This window comes from Heterodontus francisci, chromosome 22 (assembly GCF_036365525.1).
Source record: "Heterodontus francisci isolate sHetFra1 chromosome 22, sHetFra1.hap1, whole genome shotgun sequence".
In the NCBI taxonomy this organism is placed as follows: Eukaryota; Metazoa; Chordata; class Chondrichthyes; order Heterodontiformes; family Heterodontidae; genus Heterodontus; species Heterodontus francisci.
In genome coordinates this window covers 25,779,280-25,805,946 of record NC_090392.1, presented here as the reverse complement: position 1 = coordinate 25,805,946, position 26,667 = coordinate 25,779,280, and positions in this window count along the sequence as shown.

Here is a 26,667-nt window from a genome sequence, read left to right as displayed (position 1 = left end):
CAGAGTGTTTCAGAAAGTTTCAGAGAGCTTCAGAGAGTTTCAGAGAGTGTCAGAAAATTTCAGATCGTTTCAGAGAGTTTCAGAGAGTGTCACAGAGTGTCAGAGATTTTCAGAGAGCTTCCTGGAGTGTCAGAGAGTGTCAGAGATTGTCAGACAGTTTCAGAGAGTTTCAGGGAGTGTCAGAGAGTTTCAGAGAGAGTCAGACAGTGTCTGAGAGTGTCAAAGAGTGTCAAAGAGTTTCATAGAGTGTCAGAGAGTGTCAGAGAATTTCTGAGATTGTCAGAGAGTTCCAGAGAGTTTCTGAGAGTTTCTGAGTGTGTCACAGTGTGTCTGAGAGTGTCAGAGAGTTTCTGAGAGTTTCACAGATTGTCAGAGAGTGTCAGAAATTTTCAGAGAGAGTCAGAGAGTGTCACGGAGTTTCAGAGAAATTCAGAGAGTGTCAGAGAGTGTCACAAAGTGTCAGAGAGTGTCACAGAGTGTCAGAGAGTTTCAGAGAGATTCAGAAAGTGTCAGAGAGTGTCAGAGAGTGTCTGAGAGCGTCACAGAGTTCCAGAGTGTGTCAGAGAGTGTCCGAGACTGTCCGAGAGTTTCAGAACGTGTCAGATATTGTCAGAGAGTTTCAGAAAGTGTCAGAGAGTGTCAGAGAGTTTCAGAGAGTGTCAGAGAGTGTCAGAGAGTGCCAGAGAGTTTCAGAAAGTGTCAGAGAGTTTCAGAGACTTTCTGAGAGTGTCAGAGAGTGCCAGAGAGTTTCTGAGAGTTTCTGAGTGTTTCGAAGTGTGTCTGAGATTGACAGAGAGTTTCTGAGAGTGTCACAGAGTGTCAGAGAGTGTCAGAGATGTTCAGAGAGTGTCAGAGAGTGTCAGAATGTTTCAGAGAGAGTCAGAGAGTGTCAGAATGTGTCAGCGAGTATCAGAGAGAGTCACAGAGAGTCAGAGAGTGTCAGAGAGTGTCGAAGAGTTTCAGAGAGAGGCAGAGAGTGTCAGAGTGTGTCGGAGTGTGTCTGAGAGTGTCAGAGAGTTTCTGAGAGTGTCACAGCGTGTCAGAGAGTGTCAGAGATTTTCAGAGAGTTTCCGAGATGTTCAGAGAGTGTCAGAGAGTGTCCGAAAGTTTCAGTGAGAGTCAGAGAGTGTCAGAATGTGTCAGCGAGTATCAGAGAGTGTCAGAGAGAGTCAGAGAGAGTCAGAGACTTTCAGAGAGTGTCGGAGAGTTTCAGAGAGTGCCAGAAAGAGTCATCGAGTGTCAGAGAGTGTCAGAAAGATTCAGAAAGTGTCTGAGAGTGTCAGAGAGGGTCTGAGAGTGTCAGAGATTGTCAGAGAGTTTCAGAGAGTTTCTGAGAGTTTCAGGGAGTTTCAGAGAGTGTCAGAGAGTGTCAGAGAGTTTCAGAAAGTTTCCGAGAGCTTCAGAGAGCTTCAGAGAGTTTCAGAGAGTGTCAGAAATTTTCAGAAAGTGTCACAGAGTTTCAGAGAGTGTCACAGAGTGTCAAAGAGTTTCAGAGAGCTTCCTGGAGTGTCAGAGAGTGTTAGAGATTGTCAGACAGTTTCAGAGATTTTCAGAGAGTGTCAGAGAGTTTCAGAGAGAGTCAGAAAATGTCTGAGAGTGTCAAAGAGTGTCAAAGAGTTTCAGAGAGTTTCAGAGATTGTCAGAGAGTTTCAGAGAGTGTCAGAGAGTTTCAGAGAATTTCTGCGAGTGTCAGAGAGTGCCAGAGAGTTTCTGAGAGTTTCTGAGTGTGTCGGACTGTGTCTGAGAGTGTCCGAGAGTTTCAGAAAGTGTCCGATAGTGTCAGAGAGTTTCAGAAAGTGTCAGAGAGTGTCAGGGAGTGTCTGAGAGTGTCAGAGAGTGTCAGAGTGTCTCAGAGAGTGTCACAGAGTTTCAGAGAGTGTCAGAGATTTTCAGAGAGTTTCAGAGATCTTCAGAGAGAGTCAGAGAGTGCCAGAAAGTTTCATAGAGAGTTACAGAGTGTCAGAGAGCTTCAGAGCGATTCAGAGAGTGTCACAGAGTGTCAGTGAGTGTCAGAGAGTTTCAGAAAGTGTCAGATAGTGTCAGAGAGTTTCAGAAATTATCTGTGAGTGTCAGAGAGTGTCAGAGAGTTTCAGAGTGTCAGAGAGGGTCAGAGAGTTTCAGAGAGTGTCAGATAGTGTCAGTGAGTGTCAGAGAGTATCGGAGAGTGTCAGCGAGTGTCAGAGAGTGTCAGCGAGTGTCAGAGAGTTTCTGAGCGTGTCACAGAGTGTCACAGAGTGTCAGAGAGTTTCAGAGAGATTCAGAGAGTTTCAGAGATGTTCAGAGAGTGTCAGAGAGTGTCAGAGAGTGTCACAGAGTGTCAGAGAGTGTCAGGGAGTTTCAGAGAAATTCAGAGAGTGTCAGAGAGTGTCAGAGAGTGTCACAGAGTGTCAGAGAGTTTCAGAGAGATTCAGAGAGTGTCAGAGAGTGTCAGAGAGTGTCTGAGAGTGTCTGAGAGTGTCAGAGAGTCTCAGAGAGTGTCACAGAGTTTCAGAGAGTGTCAGAGATTTTCAGAGAGTTTCAGAGATCTTCAGAGAGAGTCAGAGAGTGCCAGAAAGTTTCAGAGAGTGTTACAGAGTTGCAGAGTGTGTCTGAGAGTGTCCGAGAGTTTCAGAATATGTCAGATATTGTCAGAGAGTTTCAGAAAGTGTCAGATATTGTCAGAGAGTTTCAGAAAGTGTCAGAGAGTGTCAGAGAGTGTCTGAGAGTGTCTGAGAGTGTCAGAGAGTCTCAGAGAGTGTCACAGAGTTTCAGAGAGTGTCAGAGATTTTCAGAGAGTTTCAGAGATCTTCAGAGAGAGTCAGAGAGTGCCAGAAAGTTTCAGAGAGTATCACAGAGTGTCAGAGAGCTTCAGAGAGTTTCAGAGAGTTTCACAGAGTGTCAGTGAGAGTCAGAGAGTTTCAGAGAGTGTCAGAGAGTGTCAGAGAGTTTCAGAAAGTGTCATTGAGTGTCAGAGAGTTTCAGAGACTTTCTGAGAGTGTCAGAGAGTGCCAGAGAGTTTCTGAGAGTTTCTGAGTGTGTCGGAGTGTGCCTGAGATTGTCAGATAGTTTCCGAGAGTGTCACAGAGTGTCACAGAGTGTCAGAGACTTTCAGAGATTTTCAGAGAGTTTCAGAGATGTTCAGAGAGTGTCAGAGAGTGTCAGAATGTTTCAGAGAGAGTCAGAGATTGTCAGAATGTGTCAGCGAGTATCAGAGAGAGTCACAGAGAGTCAGAGAGTGTCAGAGAGTGTCACAGAGTGTCAGAGAGTTTTAGAGAGATTCAGAGAGTGTCAGAGAGTGTCAGTTAGTGTCTGAGAGCGTCACAGAGTTGCAGAGTGTGTCAGAGAGTGTCCGAGAGTTTCAGAAAATGTCAGATATTGTCAGAGTTTCAGAAAGTGTCAGATATTGTCAGAGAGTTTCAGAAAGTGTCAGAGAGTGTCAGAGAGTGTCTGAGAGTGTCTGAGAGTGTCTGAGAGTGTCAGAGAGTCTCAGAGAGTGTCACAGAGTTTCAGAGAGTGTCAGAGATTTTCAGAGAGTTTCAGAGATCTTCAGAGAGAGTCAGAGAGTGCCAGAAAGTTTCAGAGAGTATCACAGAGTGTCAGAGAGCTTCAGAGAGATTCAGAGAGTTTCACAGAGTGTCAGTGAGAGTCAGAGAGTTTCAGAGAGTGTCAGAGAGTGTCAGAGAGTTTCAGAAAGTGTCAGAGAGTGTCAGAGAGTTTCAGAGACTTTCTGAGAGTGTCAGAGAGTGCCAGAGAGTTTCTGAGTGTGTCGGAGTGTGTCTGAGATTGTCAGAGAGTTTCTGAGAGTGTCACAGAGTGTCACAGAGTGTCAGAGACTTTCAGAGATTTTCAGAGAGTTTCAGAGATGTTCAGAGAGTGTCAGAGAGTGTCAGAATGTTTCAGAGAGAGTCAGAGAGTGTCAGAATGTGTCAGCGAGTATCAGAGAGAATCACAGAGAGTCAGAGAGTGTCAGAGAGTGTCAGAGAGTGTCAGAGAGTGTCGAAGAGCTTCTGAGAGTGTCAGAGTGTGTCGGAGTGTGTCTGAGAGTGTCAGAGAGTTTCTGAGAGTGTCACAGAGTGTCAGAGAGTGTCAGAGATTTTCAGAGAGTTTCCGAGATGTTCAGAGAGTGTCAGAGAGTGTCCGAAAGTTTCAGTGAGAGTCAGAGAATGTCAGAATGTGTCAGCGAGTATCAGAGAGTGTCAGAGAGAGTCAGAGAGAGTCAGAAAGTGTCAGAGAGTGTCAGAGAGTGTCAGAGAGTGTCTGAGAGTGACAGAGATGGTCGGAGAGTATCAGAGAGTGCCAGAGAGAGTCGGAGAGTGTCAGAGAGTGTCAGAGAGTTTCAGGGAGTTTCAGAAAGTGTCAGAGAGTGTCAGAGAGTGTCAGAGAGAGTCTGAGAGTGTCAGAGAGGGTCTGAGAGAGTCAGAGAGTGTCAGAGAGTGTCAGAGAGCTTCAGAGAGATTCCGAGAGTGTCACAGAGTGTCAGTGAGTGTCAGAGAGTTTCTGAGCGTGTCACAGAGTGTCACAGAGTGTCAGAGAGTGCCAGAAAGATTCAGAGTGTTTCAGAGAGTGTCAGAGAGTTTCAGAGAGTGTCAGAAAGTTTCAGAGAGAGTCAGAGAATGTCAGGGAGTTTCAGAGAAATTCAGAGAGTGTCTGAGAGTGTCAGAGAGTCTCAGAGAGTGTCACAGAGTTTTTTGAGAGTGTCAGAGATTTTCAGAGAGTTTCAGAGATCTTCAGAGAGAGTCAGAGAGTGCCAGAAAGTTTCAGAGAGTATCACAGAGTGTCAGAGAGCTTCAGAGAGATTCAGAGAGTTTCACAGAGTGTCAGTGAGAGTCAGAGAGTTTCAGAGATTTTCAGAGAGTGTCAGAGAGTTTCAGAGAGAGTCAGACAGTGTCTGAGAGTGTCAAAGAGTGTCAAACAGTTTCAGAGAGTTTCAGAGATTGTCAGAGAGTTTCAGAGAGTGCCAGAGAGTTTCTGAGAGTTTCTGAGAATGTCGGAGTGTGTCTGAGAGTGTCAGAGATTTTCAGAGATTTTCAGAGAGTGTCAGAGATTTTCAGAGATTTTCAGAGAGTTTCAGAGATGTTCAGAGAGTGTCAGAGAGTGTCAGAAAGTTTCAGAGAGAGTCAGAGAGTGTCAGGGAGTTTCAGAGAAATTCAGAGAGTGTCAGAGAGTGTCAGAGAGTGTCACAGACTGTCAGAGAGTTTCAGAGAGATTCAGAGAGTATCAGAGTGTGTCTGAGAGTGTCACAGATTTGCAGAGTGTGTCAGAGAGTGTCAGAGAGTTTCAGAAAGTGTCAGAGAGTGTCAGAGAGTGTCTGAGAGTTTCAGAGAATGTCAGAGTGTCTCAGAGAGGGTCACAGAGTTTCAGAGAGTGTCAGAGATTTTCAGAGAGTTTCAGAGATCTTCAGAGAGAGTCAGAGAGTGCCAGAAAGTTTCAGAGAGTGTTACAGAGGGTCAGAGAGCTTCAGAGAGATTCAGAGAGTGTCACAGAGTGTCAGTGAGTGTCAGGGAGTTTCAGAAAGTGTCAGATAGTGTCAGAGAGTTTCAGAAATTATCTGTGAGTGTCAGAGAGTGTCAGAGAGTTTCAGAGTGTCAGAGAGTGTCAGAGAGTTTCACAGAGTGCCACAGAGTGTCTGTGAGTGTCATGGAGTTTCAGAGAGTGTCAGATAGTGTCAGTGAGTGTCAGAGAGTATCAGAGAGTGTCAGCGAGTGTCAGAGAGTGTCAGCGAGTGTCAGAGAGTTTCTGAGCGTGTCACAGAGTGTCACAGAGTGTCAGAGAGTGCCAGAAAGATTCGGAGTGTTTCACAGAGTGTCAGAGAGTTTCAGAGTGATTCAGAGAGTTTCAGAGATGTTCAGAGAGTGCCAGAGAGTGTCAGAAAGTGTCAGAGAGTGTCACAGAGTGTCAGAGAGTATCAGAGAGATTCAGAGAGTGTCAGAGAGTGTCAGAGAGTGTCTGAGAGCGTCACAGAGTTGCAGAGTTAGTCAGAGAGTGTCCGAGAGTTTCAGAAAGTGTCAGATATTGTCAGAGAGTTTCAGAAAGTGTCAGAGAGTGTCAGAGAGTGTCTGAGAGTGTCTGAGAGTGTCTGAGAGTGTCTGAGAGTGTCAGAGAGTCTCAGAGAGTGTCACAGAGTTTCAGAGAGTGTCAGAGATTTTCAGAGATTTTCAGAGAGTTTCAGAGATGTTCAGAGAGTGTCAGAAAGTTTCAGAGAGATTCAGAGAGTGTCAGGGAGTTTCAAAGAAATTCAGAGAGTGTCAGAGAGTGTCAGAGAGTGTCACAGACTGTCAGAGAGTTTCAGAAAGATTCAGAGAGTGTCAGAGAGTGTCTGGGAGTGTCACAGAGTTGCAGAGTGTGTCTGAGAGTGTCCGAGAGTTTCAGAAAGTGTCCGATAGTGTCAGAGAGTTTCAGAAAGTGTCAGAGAGTGTCACAGAGTTTCAGAGAGTGTCAGAGATTTTCAGAGAGTTTCAGAGATCTTCAGAGAGAGTCAGAGAGTGCCAGAAAGTTTCAGAGAGTGTTACAGAGTGTCAGAGAGCTTCAGAGAGATTCAGAGAGTGTCACAGAGTGTCAGTGAGTGTCAGAGAGTTTCAGAAAGTGTCAGATAGTGCCAGAGAGTTACAGAAATTATCTGTGAGTGTCAGAGAGTGTCAGAGAGTTTCAGAGTGTCAGAGAGGGTGAGAGAGTTTCAGAGAGTGTCAGATAGTGTCAGTGAGTGTCAGAGAGTATCGGAGAGTGTCAGCGAGTGTCAGAGAGTGTCAGCGAGTGTCAGAGAGTTTCTGAGCGTGTCACAGAGTGTCACAGAGTGTCAGAGAGTGCCAGAAAGATTCAGAGTGTTTCACAAAGTGTCAGAGAGTTTCAGAGAGATTCAGAGAGTTTTAGAGATATTCAGAGAGTGTCAGAGAGTGTCAGAAAATTCAGAGAGAGTCAGAGAGTGTCAGGGAGTTTCAGAGAAATTCAGAGAGTGTCAGAGAGTGTCAGAGAGTGTCACAGAGTGTGAGAGAGTTTCAGAGAGATTCAGAGAGTGTCAGAGAGTGTCTGAGAGCGTCACAGAGTTGCAGAGTGTGTCAGAGAGTGTCCGAGAGTTTCAGAAAGAGTCAGATATTGTCAGAGAGTTTCAGAAAGTGTCAGATATTGTCAGAGAGTTTCAGAAAGTGTCAGAGAGTGTCAGAGAGTGTCTGAGAGTGTCTGAGAGTGTCAGAGAGTCCCAGAGAGTGTCACAGAGTTTCAGAGAGTGTCAGAGATTTTCAGAGAGTTTCAGAGATCTTCAGAGAGAGTCAGAGAGTGCCAGAAAGTTTCAAAGAGCATCATAGAGTGTCAGAGAGCTTCAGAGAGATTCAGAGAGTTTCACAGAGTGTCAGTGAGAGTCAGAGAGTTTCAGAGAGTGTCAGAGAGTGTCAGAGAGTGTCAGAGAGTTTCAGAAAGTGTCAGAGAGTGTCAGAGAGTTTCAGAGACTTTCTGAGAGTGTCAGAGAGTGCCAGAGAGTTTCTGAGAGTTTCTGAGTGTATCGGAGTGTGTCTGAGATTGTCAGAGAGTTTCTGAGAGTGTCACAGAGTGTCACAGAGTGTCAGAGACTTTCAGAGATTTTCAGAGAGTTTCAGAGATGTTCAGAGAGTGTCAGAGAGTGTCAGAATGTTTCAGAGACAGTCAGAGAGTGTCAGAATGTTTCAGCGAGTATCAGAAGAGTCACAGAGAGTCAGAGAGTGCCAGTGAGAGTCGGAGAGTGTCAGAGAGTGTCAGAGAGTTTCAGGGACTTTCAGAAAGTGTCAGAGAGTGTCAGAGAGTGTCAGAGAGTGTCTGAGAGTGTCAGAGAGGGTCTGAGAGTGTCAGAGAGTGTCAGAGAGTGTCAGAGAGATTCAGAGAGATTCAGAAAGTGCCACAGAGTGTCAGTGAGTGTCATGGAGTTTCAGAGAGTGTCAGATAGTGTCAGTGAGTGTCAGAGAGTATCAGGGAGTGTCAGCGAGTGTCAGAGAGTGTCAGCGAGTGTCAGAGAGTTTCTGAGCGTGTCACAGAGTGTGACAGAGTGTCAGAGAGTGCCAGAAAGATTCAGAGTGTTTCACAGAGTGTCAGAGAGTTTCAGAGAGATTCAGAGAGTTTCAGAGATGTTCAGAGAGTGTCAGAGAGTGTCAGAAAGTGTCAGAGAGTGTCACAGAGTGTCAGAGAGTTATGGAGAGATTCAGAGAGTGTCAGAGAGTGTCAGAGAGTGTCTGAGAGCGTCACAGAGTTGCAGAGTGTGTCAGAGAGTGTCCGAGAGTTTCAGAAAGAGTCAGATATTGTCAGAGAGTTTCAGAAAGTGTCACAGAGTGTCAGAGAGTGCCAGAAAGATTCAGAGTGTTTCACAAAGTGTCAGAGAGTTTCAGAGAGATTCAGAGAGTTTTAGAGATATTCAGAGAGTGTCAGAGAGTGTCAGAAAATTCAGAGAGAGTCAGAGAGTGTCAGGGAGTTTCAGAGAAATTCAGAGAGTGTCAGAGAGTGTCAGAGAGTGTCACAGAGTGTGAGAGAGTTTCAGAGAGATTCAGAGAGTGTCAGAGAGTGTCTGAGAGCGTCACAGAGTTGCAGAGTGTGTCAGAGAGTGTCCGAGAGTTTCAGAAAGAGTCAGATATTGTCAGAGAGTTTCAGAAAGTGTCAGATATTGTCAGAGAGTTTCAGAAAGTGTCAGAGAGTGTCAGAGAGTGTCTGAGAGTGTCTGAGAGTGTCAGAGAGTCCCAGAGAGTGTCACAGAGTTTCAGAGAGTGTCAGAGATTTTCAGAGAGTTTCAGAGATCTTCAGAGAGAGTCAGAGAGTGCCAGAAAGTTTCAAAGAGCATCATAGAGTGTCAGAGAGCTTCAGAGAGATTCAGAGAGTTTCACAGAGTGTCAGTGAGAGTCAGAGAGTTTCAGAGAGTGTCAGAGAGTGTCAGAGAGTGTCAGAGAGTTTCAGAAAGTGTCAGAGAGTGTCAGAGAGTTTCAGAGACTTTCTGAGAGTGTCAGAGAGTGCCAGAGAGTTTCTGAGAGTTTCTGAGTGTATCGGAGTGTGTCTGAGATTGTCAGAGAGTTTCTGAGAGTGTCACAGAGTGTCACAGAGTGTCAGAGACTTTCAGAGATTTTCAGAGAGTTTCAGAGATGTTCAGAGAGTGTCAGAGAGTGTCAGAATGTTTCAGAGACAGTCAGAGAGTGTCAGAATGTTTCAGCGAGTATCAGAAGAGTCACAGAGAGTCAGAGAGTGCCAGTGAGAGTCGGAGAGTGTCAGAGAGTGTCAGAGAGTTTCAGGGACTTTCAGAAAGTGTCAGAGAGTGTCAGAGAGTGTCAGAGAGTGTCTGAGAGTGTCAGAGAGGGTCTGAGAGTGTCAGAGAGTGTCAGAGAGTGTCAGAGAGATTCAGAGAGATTCAGAAAGTGCCACAGAGTGTCAGTGAGTGTCATGGAGTTTCAGAGAGTGTCAGATAGTGTCAGTGAGTGTCAGAGAGTATCAGGGAGTGTCAGCGAGTGTCAGAGAGTGTCAGCGAGTGTCAGAGAGTTTCTGAGCGTGTCACAGAGTGTGACAGAGTGTCAGAGAGTGCCAGAAAGATTCAGAGTGTTTCACAGAGTGTCAGAGAGTTTCAGAGAGATTCAGAGAGTTTCAGAGATGTTCAGAGAGTGTCAGAGAGTGTCAGAAAGTGTCAGAGAGTGTCACAGAGTGTCAGAGAGTTATGGAGAGATTCAGAGAGTGTCAGAGAGTGTCAGAGAGTGTCTGAGAGCGTCACAGAGTTGCAGAGTGTGTCAGAGAGTGTCCGAGAGTTTCAGAAAGAGTCAGATATTGTCAGAGAGTTTCAGAAAGTGTCAGAGAGTGTCAGAGAGTGTCAGAGAGTGTCTGAGAGTGTCTGAGAGTGTTAGAGAGTCTCAGAGAGTGTCACAGAGTTTCAGAGAGTGTCAGAGATTTTCAGAGATTTTCAGAGAGTTTCAGAGATGTTCAGAGAGTGTCAGAAAGTTTCAGAGAGAGTCAGAGAGTGTCAGGGAGTTTCAGAGAAATTCAGAGAGTGTCAGAGAGTGTCAGAGAGTGTCACAGACTGTCAGAGAGTTTCAGAGAGATTCAGAGAGTGTCAGAGAGTGTCTGGGAGTGTCACAGAGTTGCAGAGTGTGTCTGAGAGTGTCCGAGAGTTTCAGAAAGTGTCCGATAGTGTCAGAGAGTTTCAGAAAGTGTCAGAGAGTGTCACAGAGTTTCAGAGAGTGTCAGAGATTTTCAGAGAGTTTCTGAGATCTTCAGAGAGAGTCAGAGAGTGCCAGAAAGTTTCAAAGAGTGTTACAGAGTGTCAGAGAGCTTCAGAGAGATTCAGAGAGTGTCACAGAGTGTCAGTGAGTGTCAGAGAGTTTCAGAAAGTGTCAGATAGTGTCAGAGAGTTTCAGAAATTATCTGTGAGTGTCAGAGAGTGTCAGAGAGTTTCAGAGTGTCAGAGAGGGTCAGAGAGTTTCAGAGAGTGTCAGATAGTGTCAGTGAGTGTCAGAGAGTATCGGAGAGTGTCAGCGAGTGTCAGAGAGTGTCAGCGAGTGTCAGAGAGTTTCTGAGCGTGTCACAGAGTGTCACAGAGTGTCAGAGAGTGCCAGAAAGATTCAGAGTGTTTCACAAAGTGTCAGAGAGTTTCAGAGAGATTCAGAGAGTTTCAGAGATATTCAGAGAGTGTCAGAGAGTGTCAGAAAATTCAGAGAGAGTCAGAGAGTGTCAGGGAGTTTCAGAGAAATTCAGAGAGTGTCAGAGAGTGTCAGAGAGTGTCGCAGAGTGTGAGAGAGTTTCAGAGAGATTCAGAGAGTGTCAGAGAGTGTCTGAGAGCGTCACAGAGTTGCAGAGTGTGTCAGAGAGTGTCCGAGAGTTTCAGAAAGAGTCAGATATTGTCAGAGAGTTTCAGAAAGTGTCAGATATTGTCAGAGAGTTTCAGAAAGTGTCAGAGAGTGTCAGAGAGTGTCTGAGAGTGTCTGAGAGTGTCAGAGAGTCTCAGAGAGTGTCACAGAGTTTCAGAGAGTGTCAGAGATTTTCAGAGAGTTTCAGAGATCTTCAGAGAGAGTCAGAGAGTGCCAGAAAGTTTCAGAGAGCATCATAGAGTGTCAGAGAGCTTCAGAGAGATTCAGAGAGTTTCACAGAGTGTCAGTGAGAGTCAGAGAGTTTCAGAGAGTGTCAGAGAGTGTCAGAGAGTGTCAGAGAGTTTCAGAAAGTGTCAGAGAGTGTCAGAGAGTTTCAGAGACTTTCTGAGAGTGTCAGAGAGTGCCAGAGAGTTTCTGAGAGTTTCTGAGTGTATCGGAGTGTGTCTGAGATTGTCAGAGAGTTTCTGAGAGTGTCACAGAGTGTCACAGAGTGTCAGAGACTTTCAGAGATTTTCAGAGAGTTTCAGAGATGTTCAGAGAGTGTCAGAGAGTGTCAGAATGTTTCAGAGAGAGTCAGAGAGTGTCGGAATGTGTCAGCGAGTATCAGAGAGAGTCACAGAGAGTCAGAGAGTGCCAGAGAGAGTCGGAGAGTGTCAGAGAGTGTCAGAGAGTTTCAGGGAGTTTCAGAAAGTGTCAGAGAGTGTCAGACAGTGTCAGAGAGTGTCTGAGAGTGTCAGAGAGGGTCTGAGAGTGTCAGAGAGTGTCAGAGAGTGTCAGAGAGCTTCAGAGAGATTCAGAGAGTGTCACAGAGTGTTAGTGAGTGTCAGAGAGTTTCAGAAAGTGTCAGATAGTGTCAGAGGGTTTCAGAAATTATCTGTGAGTGTCGGAGAGTGTCAGAGAGTTTCAGAGTGTCAGAGAGTTTCAGAGAGTGTCACAGAGTCTCAGTGAGTGTCATAGAGTTTCAGTGAGTGTCAGATAGTGTCACTGAGTGTCAGAGAGTATCAGAGAGTGTCAGCGAGTGTCAGAGAGTGTCAGCGAGTGTCAGAGAGTGTCAGAGAGTTTCTGAGCGTGTCACACAGTGTCAGAGAGTGTCAGAGAGTGTCAGAGAGTTTCAGGGAGTTTCAGAAAGTGTCAGAGAGTGTCAGAGAGTGTCTGAGAGCGTCAGAGAGGGACTGAGAGTGTCAGAGAGTGTCAGAGAGTGTCAGGGAGTTTCAGAGAAATTCAGAGAGTGTCAGAGAGTGTCAGAGAGTGTCACAGAGTGTCAGAGAGTTTCAGAGAGATTCAGGGAGTGTCAGAGAGTGTCAGAGAGTGTCAGAGAGCGTCACAGAGTTGCAGAGTGTGTCAGAGAGTGTCCGAGAGTTTCAGAAAGTGTCAGATATTGTCAGAGAGTTTCAGAAAGTGTCAGAGAGTGTCAGAGAGTGTCTGAGAGTGTCTGAGAGTGTCAGAGAGTCTCCGAGAGTGTCACAGAGTTTCAGAGAGTGTCAGAGATTTTCAGAGAGTTTCAGAGATGTTCAGAGAGTGTCAGAAAGTTTCAGAGAGAGTCAGAGAGTGTCAGAATGTGTCTGCGAGTATCAGAGAGTGTCAGAGAGAGTCAGAGAATGGCAGAGACTGTCAGTGAGTGTCAGAGAGTGTCAAAGAGTTTCAGAGAGAGTCAAAGAGTGTCAGAGTGTGTCGGAGTGTGTCTGAGAGTGTCAGAGAGTTTCTCAGAGTGTCACAGAGTGTCAGAGAATGTCAGAAAGTTTCAGAGAGAGTCAGAGAGTGTCAGAATGTGTCAGCGAGTATCAGAGAGTGTCAGAGAGAGTCAGAGAGTGTCAGAGAGTGTCAGAGAGTGTCAGAGAGTGTCGAAGAGTTTCAGAGATTGTCAGAGAGTGTCAGAGAGTGTCAGAAAGATTCAGAAAATGTCAGAGAGTGTCAGAGAGTTTCAGTAAGTGTCAGAGAGTGTAAGAGAGTGTCTGAGACTGTCAGAGAGTGTCTGAGAGTGTCAGAGAGTGTCAGAGAGTTTCAGAGAGTTTCAGAGAGTGCCAGAGAGTTTCAAGGAGTTTCAGAGAGTCTCAGTAAGTGTCAGAGAGTGTAAGAGAGTGTCTGAGACTGTCAGAGAGTGTCAGAGAGTGTCAGAGAGTTTCAGAGAGTTTCAGAGAGTGCCAGAGAGTTTCAAGGAGTTTCAAAGAGTCTCAGAGAGTGTCAGAGAGTGTCAGAGAGTGTCTGAGAGTGTCTCAGAGAGTGTCACAGAGTGTCAGAGAGCTTCAGAGAGATTCAGAGAGTGTCACAGATTGTCAGTGAGAGTCAGAGAGTTTCAGAGAGTGTCAGAGAGTTTCAGAGAGTTTCAGAGAGTGCCAGAGAGTTTCAAGGAGTTTCAGAGTGTGTCAGAGAGTGTCAGAGAGTTTCAGAGAGTGTCAGAGTCTGTCAGAGAGTGTCTGAGAGATACAGCGAGTGTCAGAGAGTGTCAGATAGTTTCAGAGGGTGTCAGAGAGTTTCAGAGAGTGTTTTAGAGTGTCAGAGAGTGTCAGAGAGATTCTGAGAGATTGTGAGTTTGTCAGAGAGTGTGAGAGATTGTCAGCGAATTTCACAGAGTGTCAGAGAGTTTCAGAGAGTGTCAGAGAATTTCAGAGAGTGTCACAGAGTGTCAGAGATTTTCAGAGAGCTTCCTGGAGTGTCAGAGAGTGTCAGAGATTGTCAGACAGTTTCAGAGAGTTTCAGGGAGTGTCAGAGAGTTTCAGAGAGAGTCAGACAGTGTCTGAGAGTGTCAAAGAGTGTCAAAGAGTTTCAGAGAGTGTCAGAGAGTGTCAGAGAGTTTCAGAGAGTGTCAGAGAGTTTCAGAGAATTTCTGAGATTGTCGCAGTGTGTCTGAGAGTGTCAGAGAGTTTCTGAGAGTTTCACAGAGTGTCAGAGAGTTTCAGAGATTTTCAGAGAGTTTCAGAGATGTTCAGAGAGTGTCAGAGAGTGTCAGAAATTTTCAGAGAGAGTCAGAGAGTGTCAAGGAGTTTCAGAGAAATTCAGAGAGTGTCAGAGAGTGTCACAGAGTGTCAGAGAGTGTCACAGAGTGTCAGAGAGTTTCAGAGAGATTCAGAGAGTGTCAGAGAGTGTCAGAGAGTGTCTGAGAGCGTCACAGAGTTGCAGAGTGTGTCAGAGAGTGTCCGAGAGTTTCAGAACGTGTCAGATATTGTCAGAGAGTTTCAGAAAGTGTCAGAGAATGTCAGAGATTGTCAGAGAGTGTCTGAGAGTGTCAGAGAGTCTCAGAGAGTGTCACAGAGTTTCAGAGAGTGTCAGAGATTTTCAGAGAGTTTCAGAGATCTTCAGAGAGAGTCAGAGAGTGCCAGAAAGTTTTAGAGAGTATCACAGAGTGTCAGAGAGCTTCAGAGAGATTCAGAGATTTTCACAGAGTGTCAGTGAGAGTCAGAGTGTTTCGGAGAGTGTCAGAGAGTGTCAGAGAGTGCCAGAGAGTTTCAGAAAGTGTCAGAGAGTGTCAGAGAGTTTCAGAGACTTTCTGAGAGTGTCAGAGAGTGCCAGAGAGTTTCTGAGAGTTTCTGAGTGTGTCGAAGTGTGTCTGAGATTGACAGAGAGTTTCTGAGAGTGTCACAGAGTGTCAGAGAGTGTCAGAGATGTTCAGAGAGTGTCAGAGAGTGTCAGAATGTTTCAGAGAGAGTCAGAGAGTGTCAGAATGTGTCAGCGAGTATCAGAGAGAGTCACAGAGAGTCAGAGAGTGTCAGAGAGTGTCGAAGAGTTTCAGAGAGAGGCAGAGAGTGTCAGAGTGTGTCGGACTGTGTCTGAGAGTGTCAGAGAGTTTCTGAGAGTATCACAGAGTGTCAGAGATTTTCAGAGAGTTTCCGAGATGTTCAGAGAGTGTCAGAGAGTGTCCGAAAGTTTCAGTGAGAGTCAGAGAGTGTCAGAATGTGTCAGCGAGTATCAGAGAGTGTCAGAGAGAGTCAGAGAGAGTCAGAGAGTGTCAGAGAGTGTCGGAGAGTTTCAGAGAGTGCCAGAAAGAGTGATAGATTGTCAGAGAGTGTCAGAAAGATTCAGAAAGTGTCAGAGAGTGTCAGAGAGTTTCAGAAAGTTTCAGAGAGTGTCAGAAAGTGTCTGAGAGTGTCAGAGAGGGTCTGAGAGTGTCAGAGATTGTCAGAGAGTTTCAGAGAGTTTCTGAGAGTTTCAGGGAGTTTCAGAGAGGGTCAGAGAGTGTCAGAGTGTTTCAGAGAGTTTCAGAGAGAGTCAGACAATGTCTGAGAGCGTCAAAGAGTGTCAAAGAGTTTCAGAGAGTTTCAGAGAGTTTCAGAGAGATTCAGAGAGTGTCAGAGAGTGTCAGAGAGTGTCTGAGAGCGTCACAGAGTTGCAGAGTGTGTCAGAGAGTGTCCGAGAGTTTCAGAACGTGTCAGATATTGTCAGAGAGTTTCAGAAAGTGTCAGAGAGTGTCAGAGATTGTCAGAGAGAGTCTGAGAGTGTCTGAGAGTGTCAGAGAGTCTCAGAGAGTGTCACAGAGTTTCAGAGAGTGTCAGAGAGTGTCAGAGAGCTTCAGAGATCTTCAGAGAGAGTCAGAGAGTGCCAGAAAGTTTCAGAGAGTATCACAGAGTGTCAGAGAGCTTCAGAGAGATTCAGAGAGTTTCACAGAGTGTCAGTGAGAGTCAGAGAGTGTCAGAGAGTGTCAGAGAGTGTCAGAGAGTGCCAGAGAGTTTCAGAAAGTGTCAGAGAGTGTCAGAGAGTTTCAGAGACTTTCTGAGAGTGTCAGAGAGTGCCAGAGAGTTTCTGAGAGTTTCTGAGTGTGTCGAAGTGTGTCTGAGATTGACAGAGAGTTTCTGAGAGTGTCACAGAGTGTCAGAGAGTGTCAGAGATGTTCAGAGAGTGTCAGAGAGTGTCAGAATGTTTCAGAGTGAGTCAGAGAGTGTCAGAATGTGTCAGCGAGTATCAGAGAGTGTCAGAGAGAGTCAGAGAGAGTCAGAGAGTGTCAGAGAGTGTCGGAGAGTTTCAGAGAGTGCCAGAAAGAGTCACAGAGTGTCAGAGAGTGTCAGAAAGATTCAGAAAGTGTCAGAGAGTGTCAGAGAGATTCAGAAAGTTTCAGAGAGTGTCAGAAAGTGTCTGAGAGTGTCAGAGAGGGTCTGAGAGTGTCAGAGATTGTCAGAGAGTTTCAGAGAGTTTCTGAGAGTTTCAGGGAGTTTCAGAGAGTGTCAGAGAGTGTCAGAGAGTTTCAGAAAGTTTCCGAGAGCTTCAGAGAGCTTCAGAGAGTTTCAGAGAGTGTCAGAAATTTTCAGAAAGTGTCACAGAGTTTCAGAGAGTGTCACAGAGTGTCAAAGAGTTTCAGAGAGCTTCCTGGAGTGTCAGAGAGTGTCAGAGATTGTCAGACAGTTTCAGAGATTTTCAGAGAGTGTCAGAGAGTTTCAGAGAGAGTCAGACAATGTCTGAGAGTGTCAAAGAGTGTCAAAGAGTTTCAGAGAGTTTCAGAGAGTTTCAGAGAGATTCAGAGAGTGTCAGAGAGTGTCAGAGAGTGTCTGAGAGCGTCACAGAGTTGCAGAGTGTGTCAGAGAGTGTCCGAGAGTTTCAGAACGTGTCAGATATTGTCAGAGAGTTTCAGAAAGTGTCAGAGAGTGTCAGAGATTGTCAGAGAGAGTCTGAGAGTGTCTGAGAGTGTCAGAGAGTCTCAGAGAGTGTCACAGAGTTTCAGAGAGTGTCAGAGATTTTCAGAGAGTTTCAGAGATCTTCAGAGAGAGTCAGAGAGTGCCAGAAAGTTTCAGAGAGTATCACAGAGTGTCAGAGAGCTTCAGAGAGATTCAGAGAGTTTCACAGAGTGTCAGTGAGAGTCAGAGAGTTTCAGAGAGTGTCAGAGAGTGTCAGAGAGTGCCAGAGAGTTTCAGAAAGTGTCAGAGAGTGTCAGAGAGTTTCAGAGACTTTCTGAGAGTGTCAGAGAGTGCCAGAGAGTTTCTGAGAGTTTCTGAGTGTGTCGAAGTGTGTCTGAGATTGACAGAGAGTTTCTGAGAGTGTCACAGAGTGTCAGAGAGTGTCAGAGATGTTCAGAGAGTGTCAGAGAGTGTCAGAATGTTTCTGAGAGAGTCAGAGAGTGTCAGAATGTGTCAGCGAGTATCAGAGAGTGTCAGAGAGAGTCAGAGAGAGTCAGAGAGTGTCAGAGAGTGTCGGAGAGTTTCAGAGAGTGCCAGAAAGAGTCATAGAGTGTCAGAGAGTGTCAGAAAGATTCAGAAAGTGTCAGAGAGTGTCAGAGAGTTTCAGAAAGTTTCAGAGAGTGTCAGAAAGTGTCTGAGAGTGTCAGAGAGGGTCTGAGAGTGTCAGAGATTGTCAGAGAGTTTCAGAGAGTTTCTGAGAGTTTCAGGGAGTTTCAGAGAGTGTCAGAGAGTGTCAGAGTGTTTCAGAAAGTTTCAGAGAGCTTCAGAGAGTTTCAGAGAGTGTCAGAAATTTTCAGAAAGTGTCACAGAGTTTCCGAGAGTGTCACAGAGTGTCAAAGAGTTTCAGAGAGCTTCCTGGATTGTCAGAGAGTGTCAGAGATTGTCAGACAGTTTCAGAGATTTTCAGAGAGTGTCAGAGAGTTTCAGAGAGAGTCAGACAATGTCTGAGAGTGTCAAAGAGTGTCAAAGAGTTTCAGAGAGTTTCAGAGAGTTTCAGAGAGATTCAGAGAGTGTCAGAGAGTGTCAGAGAGTGTCTGAGAGCGTCACAGATTTGCAGAGTGTGTCAGAGAGTGTCCGAGAGTTTCAGAACGTGTCAGATATTGTCAGAGAGTTTCAGAAAGTGTCAGAGAGTGTCAGAGATTGTCAGAGAGAGTCTGAGAGTGTCTGAGAGTGTCAGAGAGTCTCAGAGAGTGTCACAGAGTTTCAGAGAGTGTCAGAGATTTTCAGAGAGTTTCAGAGATCTTCAGAGAGAGTCAGAGAGTGCCAGAAAGTTTCAGAGAGTATCACAGAGTGTCAGAGAGCTTCAGAGAGATTCAGAGAGTTTCACAGAGTGTCAGTGAGAGTCAGAGAGTTTCAGAGAGTGTCAGAGAGTGTCAGAGAGTGCCAGAGAGTTTCAGAAAGTGTCAGAGAGTTTCAGAGACTTTCTGAGAGTGTCAGAGAGTGCCAGCGAGTTTCTGAGAGTTTCTGAGTGTGTCGAAGTGTGTCTGAGATTGACAGAGAGTTTCTGAGAGTGTCACAGAGTGTCAGAGAGTGTCAGAGATGTTCAGAGAGTGTCAGAGAGTGTCAGAATGTTTCAGAGTGAGTCAGAGAGTGTCAGAATGTGTCAGCGAGTATCAGAGAGTGTCAGAGAGAGTCAGAGAGAGTCAGAGAGTGTCAGAGAGTGTCGGAGAGTTTCAGAGAGTGCCAGAAAGAGTCATAGAGTGTCAGAGTGTGTCAGAAAGATTCAGAATGTGTCAGAGAGTGTCAGAGAGTTTCAGAAAGTTTCAGAGAGTGTCAGAAAGTGTCTGAGAGTGTCAGAGAGGGTCTGAGAGTGTCAGACATTGTCAGAGAGTTTCAGAGAGTTTCTGAGAGTTTCAGGGAGTTTCAGAGAGTGTCAGAGAGTGTCAGAGAGTTTCAGAAAGTTTCAGAGAGCTTCAGAGAGCTTCAGAGAGTTTCAGAGAGTGTCAGAAATTTTCAGAAAGTGTCACAGAGTTTCAGAGAGTGTCACAGAGTGTCAAAGAGTTTCAGAGAGCTTCCTGGAGTGTCAGAGAGTGTCAGAGAGAGTCTGAGAGTGTCTGAGAGTGTCAGAGAGTCTCAGAGAGTGTCACAGAGTTCCAGAGAGTGTCAGAGATTTTCAGAGAGATTCAGAGATCTTCAGAGAGAGTCAGAGAGTGCCAGAAAGTTTCAGAGAGTATCACAGAGTGTCAGAGAGCTTCAGAGAGATTCAGAGAGTTTCACAGAGTGTCAGTGAGTGTCAAAGAGTTTCAGAGAGTGTCAGAGAGTGTCAGAGAGTGCCAGAGTTTCAGAAAGTGTCAGAGAGTGTCAGAGAGTTTCAGAGACTTTCTGAGAGTGTCAGAGAGTGCCAGAGAGTTTCTGAGAGTTTCTGAGTGTGTCGAAGTGTGTCTGAGATTGACAGAGAGTTTCTGAGAGTGTCACAGAGTGTCAGAGAGTGTCAGAGATGTTCAGAGAGTGTCATAGAGTGTCAGAATGTTTCTGAGAGAGTCAGAGAGTGTCAGAATGTGTCAGCGAGTATCAGAGAGTGTCAGAGAGAGTCAGAGAGAGTCAGAGAGTGTCAGAGAGTGTCGGAGAGTTTCAGAGAGTGCCAGAAAGAGTCATAGAGTGTCAGAGAGTGTCAGAAAGATTCAGAAAGTGTCAGAGAGTGTCAGAGAGTTTCAGAAAGTTTCAGAGAGTGTCAGAAAGTGTCTGAGAGTGTCAGAGAGGGTCTGAGAGTGTCAGAGATTGTCAGAGAGTTTCGGAGAGTTTCTGAGAGTTTCAGGGAGTTTCAGAGAGTGTCAGAGAGTGTCAGAGAGTTTCAGAGAGCTTCAGAGAGCTTCAGAGAGTTTCAGAGAGTGTCAGAAATTTTCAGAAAGTGTCACAGAGTTTCCGAGAGTGTCACAGAGTGTCAAAGAGTTTCAGAGAGCTTCCTGGAGTGTCAGAGAGTGTCAGAGATTGTCAGACAGTTTCAGAGATTTTCAGAGAGTGTCAGAGAGTTTCAGAGAGAGTCAGACAATGTCTGAGAGTGTCAAAGAGTGTCAAAGAGTTTCAGAGTGTTTCAGAGATTGTCAGAGAGTTTCAGAGAGTGTCAGAGAGTTTCAGAGAATTTCTGCGAGTGTCAGAGAGTGCTAGAGAGTTTCTGAGTGTGTCGGAGTGTGTCTGAGAGTGTCAGAGAGTTTCTGAGAGTGTCACAGAGTGTCAGAGAGTGTCCGAAATTTTCAGTGAGAGTCAGAGAGTGTCAGAGAGAGTCAGAGAGAGTCAGAGAGTGTCAGAGAGTGCCGGAGAGTATCAGAGAGTGCCAGAAAGAGTCAGAGAGTGTCAGAAAGATTCAGAAAGTGTCAGAGAGTGTCAGAGAGTTTCAGAAAGTTTCAGAGAGTGTCAGAAAGTGTCTGAGACTGTCAGAGAGGGTCTGAAAGTGTCAGAGACTTTCAGAGAGTTTCTGAGAGTTTCAGGGTGTTTCAGAGAGTGTCAGAGAGTGTCAGAGAGTTTCAGAAAGTTTCAGAGAGCTTCAGAGAGTTTCAGAGAGTGTCAGAAATTTTCAGAAAGTGTCACAGAGTTTCAGAGAGTGTCACAGAGTGTCAGAGAGTTTCAGAGAGCGTCCTGGAGTGTCAGAGAGTGTCAGAGATTGTCAGACAGTTTCTGAGAGTGTCAGAGAGTTTCAGAGAATTTCTGCGAGTGTCAGAGAGTGCCAGAGAGTTTCTGAGAGTTTCTGAGTGTGTCGGAGTGTGTCTGAGAGAGTCAGAGATTTTCAGAGATTTTCAGAGAGTGTCAGAGATTTTCAGAGATTTTCAGAGTGTTTCAGAGATGTTCAGAGAGTGTCAGAGAGGGTCAGAAGGTTTCAGAGAGTTTCAGAGAGTGTCAGGGAGATTCAGAGAAATTCAGAGATTGTCAGAGAGTGTCAGAGAGTGTCACAGACTGTCAGAGAGTTTCAGATAGATTCAGAGAGTGTCAGAGTGTGTCTGAGAGTGTCACAGAGTTTCAGAGAGTGTCAGAGATTTTCAGAGAGTGCCAGAGATCTTCAGAGAGTGTCAGAGAGTGCCAGAAAGTTTCAGAGAGTGTCAGAGAGTGTCAGAGAGTGTCTGAGAGTGTCAGAGAGTGTCAGAGCTTTTCAGAGAGATTCAGAGAATGTCAGAGAATGTCACAGAATGTCATAGAGTTGCAGAGTGTGTCAGAGAGTGTCCGAGAGTTTCAGAAAGAGTCAGATAGTGTCAGAGAGTTTCAGAAAGTGTCAGAGAGTGTCAGAGAGTGTCTGAGAGTGTCAGAGATTGTCAGAGTCTTTCAGAGAGTGTCACAGAGTTTCAGAGAGTGTCAGAGATTTTCAGAGAGTGCCAGAGATCTTCTGAGAGTGTCAGAGAGTGCCTGAGAGTTTCTGACAGTTTCTGAGACTGTCAGAGAGTGTCAGAGTGTTTCAGAGAATGTGACAGAGTTTCAGAGAGTGTCAGAGATTTTCAGAGAGTTTCAGAGATCTTCAGAGAGTGTCAGTGAGTGCCACAGAGTGTCAGTGAGTGTCAGAGAGTTCCAGAGAGTGTCAGAGATCTTCAGAGAGTGTCAGAGAGTGCCAGAAAGTTTCAGAGAGTGTCACAGATTGTCGGCGAGTTTCGGAGAGATTCAGAGAGTGTCCGAGAGATTCAGAGAGTGTCTGAGAGTGTCAGAGATTGTCGGAGAGTTTCAGAGAGTGTCAGAAAGTGTCAGAGAGTGTCAGTGAGCTTCAGACAGTGTCAGGGAGTGTCAGAGTGTGTCAGAGAGTTTCAGATAGAGTCAGACAGTGTCTGAGATTGTCAAAGGATGTCAAAGAGTTTCAGAGAGTTTCAGAGAGTGTCGGAGAGTTTCAGAGAGTGTCAGGGAGTGTCAGAGAGTGTCAGAGATTTTCAGAGAGTTTCAGAGATCTTCAGAGAATGTCAGTGAGTGCCACAGAGTGTCAGTGAGTGTCAGAGAATTTCAGAGAGTGTCAGAGAGCGTCAGAGAGTGTCAGAGAGTTTCAGAGAGTGTCAGAGTGTTTCAGAGACTTTCTGAGAGTGTCAGAGAGTTCCAGAGAGTTTCTGAGAGTTTCTGAGTGTGTCGGAGTGTGTCAGAGAGAGTCAGAGAGTATCTGAGAGTGTCACAGAGTGTCAGAGAGTGTCAGAGATTTTCAGAGAGTTTCAGAGATGTTCAGAGAGTGTCAGAGAGTGTCAGAAAGTTTCAGAGAGAGTCAGAGAGTGTCAGGGAGATTCAGAGAGTTTCAGAGAGTGTCACCGAGTGTCAGAGCTTTTCAGAGAGATTCAGAGAGTGTCAGAGAGTGTCACAGAGTGTCATAGAGTTGCAGAGTGTGTCAGAGAGTGTCCGAGAGTTTCAGAAAGAGTCAGATAGTGTCAGAGAGTTTCAGAAAGTGTCAGAGAGTGTCAGAGAGTGTCTGAGAGTGTCAGAGTGTGTCAGAGAGAGTCAGAGAGTGTCAGAGAGTTTCAGAGAGTTTCAGAGAGTGTCAGAGAGTGTCTGAGAGTGTCAGAGAGTGTCAGGGAGTTTCAGAGAGTTTCAGAGAGTGTCACAGAGTGTCAGAGCTTTTCAGAGAGATTCAGAGAATGTCAGAGAGTGTCACAGAATGTCATAGAGTTGCAGAGTGTGTCAGAGAGTGTCCGAGAGTTTCAGAAAGAGTCAGATCGTGTCAGAGAGTTTCAGAAAGTGTAAGAGAGTCTCAGAGAGTGTCTGAGAGTGTCACAGATTGTCAGAGTCTTTCAGAGAGTGTCAGAGAGTTTCAGAGAGTGTCAGAGAGTGTCAGTGAGCTTCAGACAGTGTCAGGGAGTGTCAGAGTGTGTCAGAGAGTTTCAGATAGATTCAGACAGTGTCTGAGATTTTCAAAGAGTGTCAAAGAGTTTCAGAGAGTTTCAGAGAGTGTCGGAGAGTTTCAGAGAGTGTCAGGGAGTGTCAGAGAGTGTCAGAGAGTTTCAGAGTTCTTCAGAGAATGTCAGTGAGTGCCACAGAGTGTCAGTGAGTGTCAGAGAACTTCAGAGAGTGTCAGAGATTTTCAAAGAGTTTCAGAGATCTTCAGTGTGCCAGAAAGTTTCAGAGAGTGTCACAGAGTGTCGGAAAGTTTCGGAGAGATTCAGAGAGTGTCCGAGAGATTCAGAAAGTGTCAGATAGTGTCAGAGAGTTTCGGAATGTGTCAGACAGTGTCAGAGAGTGTCTGAGAGTGTCAGAGATTGTCAGAGAGTGTTAGAGAGCTTCAGACAGTGTCAGGGAGTGTCAGAGAGTGTCAGAGAGTTTCTGATAGACTCAGGCAGTGTATGAGATTTTCAAAGAGTGTCAAAGAGTTTCAGAGAGTGTCAGAGAGTTTCAGAGAGAGTCAGACAGTGTCTGAGAGTGTCAAAGAGTGTCAAAGTGTTTCAGAGGGTGTCAGAGAGTGTCAGAGAGTTTCAGAGAGTGTCAAAGAGTTTCAGAGAGGTTCTGAGAGTGTCAGAGAGTGCCAGAGAGTTTCTGAGAGTTTCTGAGTGTGTCGAAGTGTGTCTGCGGGAGTCAGAGAGTATCTGAGAGTGTCACAGAGTGTCAGAGAGTGTCAGAGATTTTCAGAGAGTTTCAGAGATGTTCAGAGAGTCTCAGAGAGTGTCAGGGAGTTTCAGAGAGTTACAGAGTGTCACAGAGTGTCAGAGAGTTTCAGAGAGTTTCAGAGAGTGTCAGAGAGTGTCGGAGAGTGTCAGAGAGTTTCAGAGAGTTTCAGAGAGCTTCAGAGAGTTTCAGAGAGTGTCAGAAAGTTTCAGAGAGTGTCACAGACTGTCAGAGTGATTCAGAGAGATTCAGAGAGTGTCAGAGATTGTCATAGATTTTCAGAGAGTGTCAGAGAGTTTCAGAGAGTGTCACAGACTGTCAGAGTGATTCAGAGAGTTTCAGAGAGTGTCAGAGAGTTTCAGAGAGAGTCAGTGAGCGTCAGAGAGTGTCAAAGAGTGTCACAGAGTTTCAGAGAGTGTCGGAGAGCGGCAGAGAGTGTCAGAGAGTTTCAGAGAGTGTCAGAGTGTTTCAGAGACTTTCTGAGAGTGTCAGAGAGTTCCAGAGAGTTTCTGAGAGTTTCTGAGTGTGTCGGAGTGTGTCTGAGAGAGTCAGAGAGTATCTGAGAGTGTCACAGAGTGTCAGAGAGTGTCAGAGATTTTCAGAGAGTTTCAGAGATGTTCAGAGAGTGTCAGAGAGTGTCAGAAAGTTTCAGAGAGAGTCAGAGAGTGTCAGGGAGTTTCAGAGAGTTTCAGAGAGTTTCAGAGAGTATCACCGAGTGTCAGAGCTTTTGAGAGACATTCAGAGAGTGTCACAGAGTGTCATAGAGTTGCAGAGTGTGTCAGAGAGTGTCCGAGAGTTTCAGAAAGAGTCAGATAGTGTCAGAGAGTTTCAGAAAGTGTCAGAGAGTGTCAGAGAGTGTCTGAGAGTGTCAGAGTGTGTCAGAGAGAGTCAGAGAATGTCAGGGAGTTTCAGAGAGTTTCAGAGAGTGTCACAGAGTGTCAGAGCTTTTCAGAGAGATTCAGAGAGTGTCAGAGATTGTCACAGAATGTCATAGAGTTGCAGAGTGTGTCAGATAGTGTCAGAGAGTTTCAAAAAGTGTCAGAGAGTGTCAGAGAGTGTCTGAGAGTGTCAGAGATTGTCAGAGTCTTTCAGAGAGTGTCACAGAGTTTCAGAGAGTGTCAGAGGTTTTCAGTGAGTGCCAGAGATCTTCAGAGAGTGTCAGACAGTGCCAGAAAGTTTCAGAGAGTGTCAGAGAGTGTCTGAGAGTGTCAGAGAGTGTCAGAGAGTGTCAGAGAGTGTCACAGAATGTCATAGAGTTGCAGAGTGTGTCAGAGAGTGTCCGAGAGTTTCAGAAAGAGTCAGATAGTGTCAGAGAGTTTCAAAAAGTGTCAGAGAGTGTCAGAGAGTGTCTGAGAGTGTCAGAGATTGTCAGAGTCTTTCAGAGAGTGTTACAGAGTTTCAGAGAGTGTCAGAGGTTTTCAGAGAGTGCCAGAGATCTTCAGAGAGTGTCAGAGAGTGCCAGAAAGTTTCAGGGAGTGTCAGAGAGTGTCAGAGAGTGTCTGAGAGTGTCACAGAGTGTCGGAGAGAGTCAGAGAGTGTCAGGGAGTTTCAGAGAGTTTCAGAGAGTGCCAGAGATCCTCTGAGAGTGTCAGAGAGTGCCTGAGAGTTTCTGACAGTTTCTGAGTGTGCCGGAGAGTGTCAGAGAGTGTCAGAGTGTTTCAGAGAGTGTCACAGAGTTTCAGAGAGTGTCAGAGATTTTCAGAGAGTTTCAGAGATCTTCAGAGAATGTCAGTGAGTGCCACAGAGTGTCAGTGAGTGTCAGAGAGTTTCAGAGAGTGTCAGAGATTTTCAGAGAGTTTCAGAGATCTTCAGAGAGTGTCAGAGAGTGCCAGAAAGTTTCAGAGAGTGTCACAGAGTGTCGGCGAGTTTCAGAGAGATTCAGAGAGTGTCCGAGAGATTCAGAAAGTGTCAGATAGTGTCAGAGAGTTTCAGAAAGTGTCACAGAGTGTCAGAGAGTGTCTGAGAGTGTCAGAGAGTGTCAGAGAGTTTCAGAGAGTGTCAGAGAGGGTCAGAGAGTTTCAGAGAGTGTCAGAGAGTTTCAGAGTGTCTCAGATAGTGTCAGAGAGTGTCAGAGAGTGTCTGAGAGTGTCTGAGAGTTTCAGAGAGTGTCAGAGAGTTTCAGAGAACTTCTGAGAGTTTCTGAGAGTGTCAGAGAGTTACAAAGAGTTTCAGAGAGTTGCAGAGAGTGTCAGAAAGTTTCAGAGAGTGTCCGAGAGTTTCAGAGAGTTTCAGAGGGTGTCACAGAGTGTCAGAGAGTTTCAGAAAGCTTCAGAGAGTGTCAGGGAGTGTCAGAGAGTTTCAGAGATTGTCAGAGAGTGTCAGAGAGTGTCAGAGGGTTTCAGAGAGTGTCAGAGAGTTTCAGAGAATTTCTGAGAGTGTCAGAGAGTGCCTGAGAGTTTCTGACAGTTTCTGAGTGTGCCGGAGAGTGTCAGAGAGTGTCAGAGTGTTTCAGAGAGTGTCACAGAGTTTCAGAGAGTGTCAGAGATTTTCAGAGAGTGCCAGAGATCCTCTGAGAGTGTCAGAGAGTGCCTGAGAGTTTCTGACAGTTTCTGAGTGTGCCGGAGAGTGTCAGAGAGTGTCAGAGTGTGTCACAGAGTTTCAGAGAGTGTCAGAGATTTTCAGAGAGTTTCAGAGATCTTCAGAGAATGTCAGTGAGTGCCACAGAGTGTCAGTGAGTGTCAGAGAGTTTCAGAGAGTGTCAGAGATTTTCAGAGAGTTTCAGAGATCTTCAGAGAGTGTCAGAGAGTGCCAGAAAGTTTCAGAGAGTGTCACAGAGTGTCCGCGAGTTTCAGAGAGATTCAGAGAGTGTCCGAGAGATTCAGAAAGTGTCAGATAGTGTCAGAGAGTTTCAGAAAGTGTCACAGAGTGTCAGAGAGTGTCTGAGAGTGTCAGAGAGTGTCAGAGAGTTTCAGAGAGTGTCAGAGAGGGTCAGAGAGTTTCAGAGAGTTTCAGAGATTGTCAGAGAGTTTCAGAGTGTCTCAGATAGTGTCAGAGAGTTTCAGAGAACTTCTGAGAGTTTCTGAGAGTGTCAGAGAGTTACAAAGAGTTTCAGAGAGTTGCAGAGAGTGTCAGAAAGTTTCAGAGAGTGTCCGAGAGTTTCAGAGAGTTTCAGAGAGTGTCACAGAGTGTCAGAGAGTTTCAGAAAGCTTCAGAGAGTGTCAGGGAGTGTCAGAGAGTTTCAGAGATTGTCAGAGAGTGTCAGAGAGTGTCAGAGGGTTTCAGAGAGTGTCAGAGAGTTTCAGAGAATTTCTGAGAGTGTCAGAGAGTGCCTGAGAGTTTCTGACAGTTTCTGAGTGTGCCGGAGAGTGTCAGAGAGTGTCAGAGTGTTTCAGAGAGTATCACAGAGTTTCAGAGAGTGTCAGAGATTTTCAGAGAGTTTCAGAGATCTTCAGAGAATGTCAGTGAGTGCCACAGAGTGTCAGTGAGTGTCACAGAGTTTCAGAGAGTGTCACAGAGTTTCAGAGAGTGTCAGAGATTTTCAGAGAGTTTCAGAGATCTTCAGAGAGTGTCAGTGAGTGCCACAGAGTGTCAGTGAGTGTCAGAGATTTCCAGAGAGTGTCAGAGATTTTCAGAGACTTTCAGAGATCTTCCGAGAGTGTCAGAGAGTGCCAGAAAGTTTCAGAGAGTGTCACAGAGTGTCGGCGAGTTTCAGAGAGATTCAGAGAGTGTCAGAGAGATTCAGAAAGTGTCAGATAGTGTCAGAGATTTTCAGAATGTGTCAGAGAGTGTCAGAGAGTGTCTGAGAGTGTCAGAGATTGTCAGAGAGTTTCAGAGAGTGTCAGAGAGTGTCAGAGAGTTTCAGAGAG